Source organism: Somniosus microcephalus, chromosome 2 (assembly GCF_052327205.1).
Source record: "Somniosus microcephalus isolate GS21.2 chromosome 2, FLI_Smic_1.0, whole genome shotgun sequence".
Lineage (NCBI taxonomy): Eukaryota > Metazoa > Chordata > Chondrichthyes > Squaliformes > Somniosidae > Somniosus > Somniosus microcephalus.
Window position 1 is genome coordinate 42,049,719 of NC_140988.1, and position 10,973 is coordinate 42,060,691.

The 10,973-nt window shown below is 45.3% G+C and overlaps 1 protein-coding gene across 5 annotated transcripts in view; it reads right to left on the minus strand.

The window, feature by feature from the left end:
* Positions 1 to 2,451, minus strand: part of LOC147122672 (calnexin-like) — a 47,323-nt gene extending 44,872 nt beyond the window's left edge. For 2 of the 5 annotated variants that reach the window (XM_086008834.1, XM_086008852.1), the window contains exon 1: positions 2,260 to 2,404. The gene's annotated coding sequence lies outside the window, so the exon portion shown is untranslated. Of the gene's footprint in view, positions 1 to 2,070 lie in introns of all 5 variants that reach the window. The other 3 variants (XM_086008857.1, XM_086008860.1, XM_086008843.1) reach the window with 3 other exon arrangements.
* Between the last annotated feature and the right edge of the window lie 8,522 nt (positions 2,452 to 10,973).

Here is a 10,973-nt window from a genome sequence, read left to right on the forward strand (position 1 = left end):
CTGGAGAGCTCTGGCTACAAGTAGATAGAATAAAAATGCAATTTCTTTTTTTTAAGCACCTTTCACAACCTCAGGGCACCCCAAAGCTCTTCGCAGCCAACAATGTACTTTTGAAGTGTAGTCACTGTAGTAATGTAGGAATCACAGCAGCCAAATTGCTCACAACAAGGTTATAAATGGCCAGATAATCTGTTTTTGGTGATGTTGGATGTGGGATAAATATTGGCCTGGACACCGGGAGAACACTCCTGCTCTACTTCTTGAATAGTGCCACAGTATCTTTTATGTCCATCAGAGAGGGTAGATGGGGGCCTTGGTTTAAATGACTCATCCAAAAGACAGCACCTCTGACAATGCAGTACTCCCTCAGTACTGCACTGGAGTGTCAGCCTAGTATACTCAAGTCTCTGGAGTGGAGCTTTAACCCACGACCTTCGATTCAGAGGAGAGTGCGCTACCACTGCGCGAAGGCTGACACTCGAATGGTGCAAGTGAGAGCAGGCCCACTGAGCTGGTCAACAGGAGAGAGGCATTGGGAGGAAAATGGGTGTGGTTGACCTCATCAAAAATGGGGCCTTGGTTTAATGCCTCATCCAAAAGACAGCACCTCTGACAACAGAGAGAGGTCGAGAAGGTATAGTGCACCATGATCACATCACAGGGTGTCATTGGTGACTTTGATTAGCAGTTGCAGAAACCTGAATGGAGATTCAAACATAAGAGTTGCAGGAAAAATGGGCACATATTTGGGAGGCCACAAGTTCTTGGATGGAGAGAGGATGTGCACTGTATCTGGCAAATAGAATTTCTACTGGGGTAATTTCTCAGTAGCTTGGTTTGGCAACTCAAAAACATGGTGTTGGATTCCTGTCCACATCAGATACCTATCTGACCAAAGACTAGGAGATGCAATTCAATAGATCTTTGCAAAATAATTAAGTTATTTTTAACAAAAAAAGTTTCAATTAACATTGAAGGTTTTTTGTGTACAAACAAGTACTCCAATTTTGTTAGTACATTTTGAGAATCCAATCAGTAGATGAAAATACTTCATACCTAAATACATTACATTTTTAGTTCACAAAAAACCAAAAACACAAGTACAATGCTTTATCATCCACACCTAGTTGGATTGTAGATTACATTAACTGAAAAATTATACAGCAACAATTATTCTAAAGTTGACAGTTAAGATGATCAATGTTAGCTAGAGATCACAGTACCACAAAGGCAAAATATTATAAACAGAAAATGCTGGAAATACTCAGCAGGTCAGGCAGCATCTATGGAGAGAGAAACAGAGTGCTCACTGACTTGAAACGTTAACTCTGTTCCTCTCTCCGCAGATGCTGCCTGACCTGCTGAATATTTCCAGAATTTTCTGTTTATAGATCACAGTACCAACTGGCTAAGCTAAGTATATAGTGCGTGCAAACAATTAAAGCGAACACCTTAACCAAAATGTCCTACATTGCTATATTAGCAGATTGGAAATTTTAATTTAGTCAATTTGTCAAGTAATATTATAACTAGCAGGTAAAGGATAAATATTAGTCATTTCACTTGGATTTAATCACCAACAGGACTGGACTGGACTAAATAATCTGACCAATTATATTAACTCTACGGTCATGCAGTGGTTGAATCTTAATTACAAACCAGGTTTAGTTTGTATTTACTGGCATTTTTGTTTGCTTAACATATACAGCCACTATGGACTATGAAATGAAATACAGTATAAAGAGGCCCAAGGCCTTTGACAACAGTCTACTGAAGAGCGGTTAACGCTTCCAGAGGCACATTTTCACCTTCATGAAACATGTACTGTACTATTAACTTGCATTATTTTCCCCTAGTTATACCTACTTCACTCAAAAATACCTGAAACTTAGAATTCTGCAGAAATGCCCCTGCAATAAATGTTAACACTGGCCGCATTATTTTTTTTAAATATATACATCACGAACTAGCTGTATCACTTGCAACAACAAAAAAAACCTGCGATCAGTAAATAAGGAAAAGCGACCCTAAACACGAGGGGTTTTAATTTTTTTTGTGTGCAGACTGTACCTTGCACACTCCAGTCCTGTAATGAATGGAGATGGAGTAACTGCGGATCTGCTGCTAGCACTGCAGAAAACCCTCAGCAAGAGCAGCTGGAAAGCGAGACCATTCACCTCAAGATAACAAGTGCCCCCTCTGCTCAGGGCTTTTTTGTTAACACCCCGTCTCTCTCTCTGCCTTGCTTGCTTTACTTACAAGGTCTGTCAGTGCGTATCTGCGAGCTCGTCGCCGTGTTAGTCCGACATACACCAGCTGCCTAATTCTAATTCTTCGCCCCTCTACTTTGCTCACCCGCTTTCCCGTTAGCTCTGTGGCCTCTTGTTCACATTTATAACCGCCAGACTACTCTGCGCACGCGCCGTGCCGTGCCGAGCCGACGCAGGACAATGAGAGGCGTCACGCTAAAAGCCGCTCCCGCCGTCAGATTCAAACGGCAACGTAAAGAGGGGCAAGAAAAGGAGAGCCGAGCTTGAGAATCGGCAGCTGAACCGAGAGCTCGAGCGGCCTCCCCCCGCCCCGCACGAGGATGGGCCTCGCGCACCAGGCCGGCCGAGAGAAAGCACAGGAAGCGAGAACCGTTAGAGGGCTCGGCGCAAACGCGCAGAGTGGACGTCAGGAATGGATGGGGCTCAATAAATGGAGAGGAGAGGGCCCCAGTTATAGAGAGGAGGGCCAGTAATAGAGAGATACGGGAAGTAGCTTCAAAACAAAATGTGGAAAGTGCAATAAAATCGGAGAATACCATTCAATAGCTTGCCACTACGCCAAATGTGTAGGCAAGGGAGTGCCTAATACTGATGGTGTTTTCCCCTGTGAAGAATGTGAACTGAAATTTACTACTAAAAGGGGGCTCAGCCAACATGAGCGGCATAACCACCCAACCCTGAGGAATAGGAAGCGTATTGCAGCGGCTATTCCAAAGAAAAGAGTAGGTAGGCAATCGATTTGGACGAAAACAGAAACCGAACTATTAATTAAATTAGAACAAAAGTTCGAAGGTCAAAGAAATATTAACATACTTATTGCTGAAGAGATGGAAACAAAAACTAATAGGCAAATTTCTGACAAGCGTAGAGCACTACGAAAAGATAGAGAAAACGCTGCGACCGAGGTTCCTAACACGGGCAATGGCGGGGCATTGGACGATGATTCGGATCTCTCGGAAGCTGGGGAGTCGATTGCCACCAATCCAATAAGTAGTATACCCGATGTTCGAACCTGGAATCTCCCTTCCACTCTCCCTAAACACCGTGAGTTATCAGATCTACTCGCTATGGCGGAAGAGCTTCTCCAAAAGACTGAAAACCAGGAAGTGAGAGCCCTGTTAATAGGTCTTGTAGAGAACATTACAGAGATGGTGCTGGAAAAATTTACAACAAACTCCCAAAGTAAAAAAGGGAAAAGGCCGGGCAAGAACATTAAACAGAAACAAAGTATAGCGATAGCCCAAAACTCTGGCACCAAGAAGAGATGGGCCTCAAAAAAGGCCAAATTCAAACATACCCAGACTCTCTATAATAACGACAGAAAAAGACTTGCAAGACAAATTATGGGTGCTCCAGCAATAAAAAATTGTCCCCTCACTAAAGATGAACTTGAAAATTGTTTCAGGGCAAAATTGTCACAATCAAACAATAAAGCGAACATCAAGAGTTCGGCACCATATAACGGGATTACCAATCAAGATATATTAACTGAGGTTATTAAGGCGGAAGAAGTCGCAGAGGCCTTGAATAAGATGAAAGTTAAGAGCGCAGCAGGACCTGAGGGTATGAAGGTAGAGGATCTTCAGGACATCATGGGAGAGGACGAAAATCTACTTCCCCGCCTCTTCACCATATGGGTGAAAGCATCCATTGTCCCACAGGTTCTAAAACAAAATAGAACGGTACTTATCCCTAAGACCGAAGAGACAGAATTATTAAAAGACATCGAAAACTGGCGGCCAATTTCAATCGGGCCAATATTGCTGCGCCTCTTCACAAAAATTATGGCAAAGAGATTGTCTACTGCAGTGGAAATCAATCCGCGGCAGAAAGGTTTTATAGCCGAGACCCCCGGATGCAATGAAAACATTGCTATCCTTCAAAATATAATCAAAGGGGCGAAGGAAAATAAAAAAGAATTGGCCATAGTGTTCGTGGATCTGGCAAAAGCATTTGATTCGGTCGGCCATAAGATGCTGTCCACAGGTCTTAAAAGGATGCGAGTGGCGGAAAGGTTTATCTACCTAATAGAAAGCCTCTATACTAATAACACGACGGTGGTTGAAGGAGATAAAACCAAAACAGAACCCATCCTTATCAAAAGAGGCGTCAAACAAGGCGACCCATTAGCACCATTACTCTTTAACATCACGATGGACCCTCTTATTTGTTCGCTAGAAAGCGCAAAGAATGGGGTCGAAATGAAATACAACAATAGAATAATTAACTGTTCATCACTTGCTTTTGCAGATGACATCGCAATCCTTAGTGACTCCCACTCCGGAATGGCTGCTAAGCTAAGGATTTTGCAGACATTTTGCAAGAATACTGGTCTTAATATTAATATAAAGAAGACTGCTGGATTCCATTTCAGTTATTTCAGGAAGACCTTTTTATATAACCATAAAGAAAATTGGAATATTAACGAGAGTCCAGTGAGCTATATTCCCCCTGGTGATATCGAAAAATATCTGGGTGCGCGAATAGACCCGTGGGTGGGAGTCACCGAAGACAATTGGTCTGCTAAACTCAATACCTGGGTGGAAAACCTAAAGAAAAAAGAATTAAAACCAACACAAAAGATCGAAATTCTGAAAACCCATATGATCCCACGAATCTATTATCATTTGATATTAACTGAAGTATCTCAGAATACATTAATTAATTTGGATTTAACGATTAAAAAGGCAATAAAGGAGATTCTTCATCTCCCAACAGAAATTACGGATGGGATATTATACGCGCGATGCAGAGACGGAGGCCTGGGGCTCCCCAAGCTGGAAATCCAAATCCCCTCTGCAACAATTAGAAAGCTTGATTCCCTCGAAAATTCCGAAGATATAATCATCAAAGCATCCTTCCAATATTGCGGAAAAAACAATCAAGAAAACATCGGAAGACTTAGAAATTTGAATGTCCTTACGGAGATCGAAAGGTTTTTGGAACCCGTTTCATCTCAACCTCCACAAGATAACCATCATTTCGGATTACCAAGTATTCCTGAGGAGACGAATGAAGAGTCGTCGAACCAGGATACGCAGGGATCCGGATCTAAGGAACCAACGTTGGACGAGATGATGAGGGCTATCTGCGGAACAAAAGCCGATAAACCAGTCAATCGATACGCCGATTGGAGGAAATGGGAATTCGAGAGGTGGTCAAGACTTCAATGCCAGGGATCCGGCATTCGTTACTATAGAGACGACAGAATATCAAACTCCTGGATGAATTCTGGGTACATCCGAAAACAATCTCAATACATTAGCGGACTGTTGCTGAAGTGTAACCTATATCCTACGAGGTTAACTTTATCATATGGTCGTAAACATATGATTAAAATTTGCAGACGTTGCTCATTGGCGAGCAAGTCACTGGCGCACATATCAGGAAGATGCCCCTCGGTGAAGAACGCGAGAATAAAACGCCATAATAAGATCCAGGAAAAGCTACAAGAATTCGTGTCCAAATATGGGTGGAAGATACATTCGGAGCCCAGATTCATAACACCAGACGGACAATTGTGGAAACCAGACATCATTTTCACAAAAAACGATAAAGTGGCAGTGGTGGACGTGACCGTACGTTTTGAGGATAACAACCAGGCGCTCGAAAAAGCGTGGGCCGAGAAAGTAAGAAAATATAAACATCTCGAATCATTGATCAGAGAAACGACGAAGGGTGCATCAATCGAATTTTTCGGCTTTGTTATGGGAGCCAGAGGCAAATGGCTCGAATTAAATAATTCGTTTATGCAGTTTCTGAAGATCGAAAGGTCTACTACCTTCTCAAAGCAGACATCCAGCTTAACATTAGCACTAACACTGGAAATGCTACAAATATTTAACGATATTTGATCCTTGGTGTATTGCCCATACGTTATAATTGGTGCACATTTTGGTTTTTGGATATTTTGTTATTCACGTTAAAAGGGGCTAGTGACACGGTGTCGTTCAGCTATGGCTATGAGCGAGAATGCCATTTCAAGGGTATGAAGTTAAGATCCCTAACCAGTGACACCTGACCCTATTTTTGTGGTGAAAGCAACGCTTGGTAATTCATTAGCCAGTGGTCACCGATCTATGACATAGAGATTTCCCCGTCTATTTAACATCTGAGTACCCGGCCTTTCGCTGGTCTGTGTGTAGTCGCTAGATATGAATCCGTGGACGAGCCACGTAAAGACTCGGAACAGTCACTCAATTAATGGGGTCTAGGCCTCACGAGTGTAATCAAAAATAGCAGGAAGGGCATGTTGCACAATGAGGCTTTAAATAGGAGGAGGAGAGTCAGGTAAGTAAGCAAGCAAGCAGAAAGGAGCAGAGTAAATAACAGGAGGAGGCACATAACAGAGTGGGCAGGGGAGGAAGGTATTAACGGGGAGAGGAGCAGGGCAAATATCAGGAGGAGGGTACATAATGGAGTGGGCAGACGAGGAGGGTACATACAGCAACAACAACAACCTGTATTTACAGGGAGAGGAGCAGGGCAAATAACAGGAGGAGGGTACATAATGGAGAGCTGCAGGGTAAATAATAAAGGGTACATAATAGGAAGGAGAGTACATAACGGAGTGGGCGGGGGATGAGGGTGCATAGCAGTGGAAGGTGAATAACAAAGGGTATGGGATGGGGTCAACAAGCGAGGAGGAGGATGATTAAGTGAGAGAGGGTAGGAGAGGAGGGTAAATAATAGGAAGGGCAGAAGAGGAAGGTTAAATAACAGAGCAGAGGAGGATGAATGACAGAGGTTGGGATGGCATGGTGAACTGAGAGTAACTAAGTGAGAGTGGGAGATGCAGGCCATGTGTCTCCTTATTTATGACACTGCCCCTGCAATTTCGAACAGGGTCAACATTGATCTCTGCCGGCAGACAGGTATCTGCACTGCCACGCTTCTGGCGATGGAGCAGTGACCCTGGAATTTTGTTGCCCTTATATTTGCTTGCACTTTGTATCTTTAACTTCCTATGTCCACATTTATAATGGAACTTGCCTAAGTAAACTTGTCACGTTGTAACTACACCCTGCTGCTAGTGGTGGAACTGTTGCACCTCTGTCTGTACTGCAACAACAACAACTCGTATTTATATAGCACCTTTAACAGTATAACAACCAAAGGTGCTTCACGGGAGCATTATAAATCAAAATTTGACACCGAACCACAAAAGGAGCTATTAAGACAGATGACCAAAAGCTTGGTCAAAGAGTTTTAAGGAGTGTCTTAAAGGGGGAAAGAGAGGTGGGGAAGTTTAGGGAGGGAATTCCAGAGCTTAGGGCCTTGGCAGCTGAAGGCACGGCCACCAATGGTGAGATGATTGAAATCGGGGATGCTCAAATGGCCAGAATTAGAGGAGCGCAGATATCTTAGAACATAAGAAATAGGAGCAGGAGTAGGCCATTTGGTCCCTCGAGCCTGCTCCGCTATTCGATAAGATCATGGCTGATCTGGTCTTGGTGTCAACTCCACTTTCCTGCCCGCTCTCCGTAACCCTTGACTCCCTTATCGTTCAAAAATCTGTCTATCTCCACATTAAATATATTCAATGACCGAGCCTCCACCGCTCTCGGGTAAAGAATTCCAAATATCCAAGACCCTCTGAGAGAAGAAATTCCTCCTCATCTCCGTCTTAAATGGGCGACCCCTTATCCTGAAACTAAGCCCTCTAGTTCTAGATTCCCCCACGAGGGGAAACATCCTCTCTACATCTACCCTGTAAGAAGTCACACACCAGGTTATAGTCCAACAGTTTTATTTGAAATCACAAGCTTTCGGAGCGCTGCTCCTTCGTCAGGTGAAGTGGAGAGATGCATAAAGACACAGCTTATATAGCCAGAGAATAGTGCCAGATGATTACAGGTAATCTTTCTAACTGCCATTTATCACACCTCGGCAGAGAGATAATCACAGTGATCAAAGGTGTGAATGGTGTCCAAACAGGTCAGTCAGGAAAACATTACATCAAAGAACAATGAGGTGGGGTCACAAGGGGTCAAATGTTGCAGATGCTGGGGTCTGTATGAAAAACAAAAAACACAAAAAATTTTTTTTTTCTTTGCTGGAAATCACAGCAGGTCCGGCCGCATCTGTGTAGAGAGAAGAAGCCAACGACAACTCGAGTCTGGGTGACCCTACATCAGGTGGGGTTACGTGTAGCGTGAAATGAACCCAAGATCGCAGTTGAGGCCGTCCTCATGAGTGCGGAACTTGGCTATCAGTTTCTGCTCGACGATTTTGCATTGTGTGTCTCGAAGGCCGCCTTGGAGAATGCTTACCCGAAGATTGGAGGCTGAATGTCCTTGACTGCTGAAGTGTTCCCCGACTGGGAGGGAACACTCCTGCCTGGCGATTGTTGCGCAGTGTGTCTGCATGGTCTCGCCGATGTACCATGCTCCGAGGCATCCTTTCCTGCAACGTATGAGGTAGACAACATTGGCCGAGTCACATGAGTATGTACCATGTACCTGGTGGGTGGTGTCCTCACGTGTGATGATGGTGTCTGTGTTGATGATCTGGCATGTCTTGCAGAGGTTGCCGTGGCAGGGTTGTGTGGTGTTGTGGTCGCTGTTCTCCTGAAAGCTGGGTAATTTGCTGCGAACGATGGCCTGTTTGAGGTTAGGCGGCTGTTTGAAGACGAGTAGTGGAGGCGTGGGGATGGCCTTAGCGAGGTGTTCGTCGTCATTGATGACATGTTGAAGGCTGCGAAGAACATGGCATAGTTTCTCCGCTCTGGGGAAGTACTGGACGACGAAGGGTACTCTGTTGGTTGTGGGTTGTGTCCCGTGTTTGTCTTCTGAGGAGGTCTATGCGATTTTTCACTGTGGCCCGTCGGAACTGTCGATCGATGAGTCGAGCGTCATATCCCGTTCTTACGAGGGCGTCTTTCAGCGTCTGTAGGTGTCCATCGTGTTCCTCCTCGTCTGAGCAACATGTCATCGATGACGACGAACACCTCGCTAAAGCTATCCCCATGCCTCCACTACTCGCCTTCAAACAGCCACCTAACCTCAAACAGACCATCGTTCGCAGCAAATTACCCAGCTTTCAGGAGAACAGCGACCACGACACCACACAACCCTGCCACAGCAACCTCTGCAAGACATGCCAGATCATCAACACAGACACCATCATCACACGTGAGGACGCCACCCACCAGGTACATGGTACATACTCATGTGACTCGGCCAACGTTGTCTACCTCATACGTTGCAGGAAAGGATGCCCCGGAGCATGGTACATTGGCGAGACCATGCAGACACTGCGACAACGGATGAACGGACACCGCGCAACAATCGCCAGGCAGGAGTGTTCCCTCCCAGTCGGGGAACAGTTCAGCAGTCAAGGACATTCAGCCTCCGATCTTCGGGTAAGCATTCTCCAAGGTGGCCTTCGAGACACACGACAACGCAAAATCGTCGAGCAGAAACTGATAGCCAAGTTCCGCACTCATGAGGACGGCCTCAACCGCGATCTTGGGTTCATGTCACGCTACATGTAACCCCACCTGACATAGGGTCACCCAGACTCGAGTCGTCGTTGGCTTGTTCTCTCTACAAAGATGCAGCCGGACCTGCTGTGATTTCCAGCAAAAAAAAAAATGTTTTTTTGTCTGTTTTTTGTTTTTCATACAGACCCCAGCATCTGCAACATTTGACCCCTTGTGACCCCACCTCATTGTTCTTTGATGTAATGTTTTCCTGACTAACCTGTTTGGACACCATTCACACCTTTGATCGCTGTGATTACTCTGCCGAGGTGTGATAAATGGCAGTTAGAAAGATTACCTGTAATCATCTGGCATTATTCTCTGACTATATAAGCTGTGTCTTTATGCATCTCTCCACTTCACCTGACGAAGGAGCAGCGCTCCGAAAGCTTGTGATTTCAAATAAAACTGTTGGACTATAACCTGGTGTTGTGTGACTTCTTACATTTGCCCACCCCAGTCCAACTCTGGCATCTCCACACCATGGGCAGCACGGTGGCATAGTGGTTAGCACTGTTGCCTCACAGCGCCAGGGACCCGGGTTCGAATCCGGCCTCGGGTGACTGTCTGTGTGGAGTTTGCACATTCTCCCCGTGTTTGCGTGGGTTTTCTCCGGGTGCTCTGGTTTCCTCCCACAGTCCAAAGATGTGCGGGTTAGGTTCATTGGCTATGATAAATTGACCCTTAGTGTTAGGGGGATTACATACGTGGGGTTACGGGGATCGGGTGGGATATGTGTCGGTGCAGGCTCGATGGGCTGAAATGGCCTCTATCTGCACTGTGGGGTTTCTGTGATGGCTACATCTACCCTGTCAAGCCCCCTCAGAATCTTATACGTTTCAATAAGATCACCTCTCATTCTTCTAAATTCCAATGAGTGAAGCCCGTCCCAATGGAACAACTCCCTCTTTCCTCAGTAATGGTGCCAGTGCCCCATGAATCGAAAACCCATTTCTCCCACACCAATCTTTGAGCTGCCACTCCGGTTCCATCCAGGTCTGCTGGCTCTGCGGACCTGGGCGGAACCAGTTGTGGGGCTGGAGGAGATGACAGCGATAGGGCGGGCGAGGCCATGGAGGGATTTGAAAACAAGGGTGAGAATTTTAAAGTCGATGTGTTGCTTAACCGGGAGCCAATGTAGGTCAGGGAGCACAGGGGTGATGGGTGAATGGAACTTGCTGCGAGTTAGGACACGGGCAGCAGAGTTTTGAATGACCTCA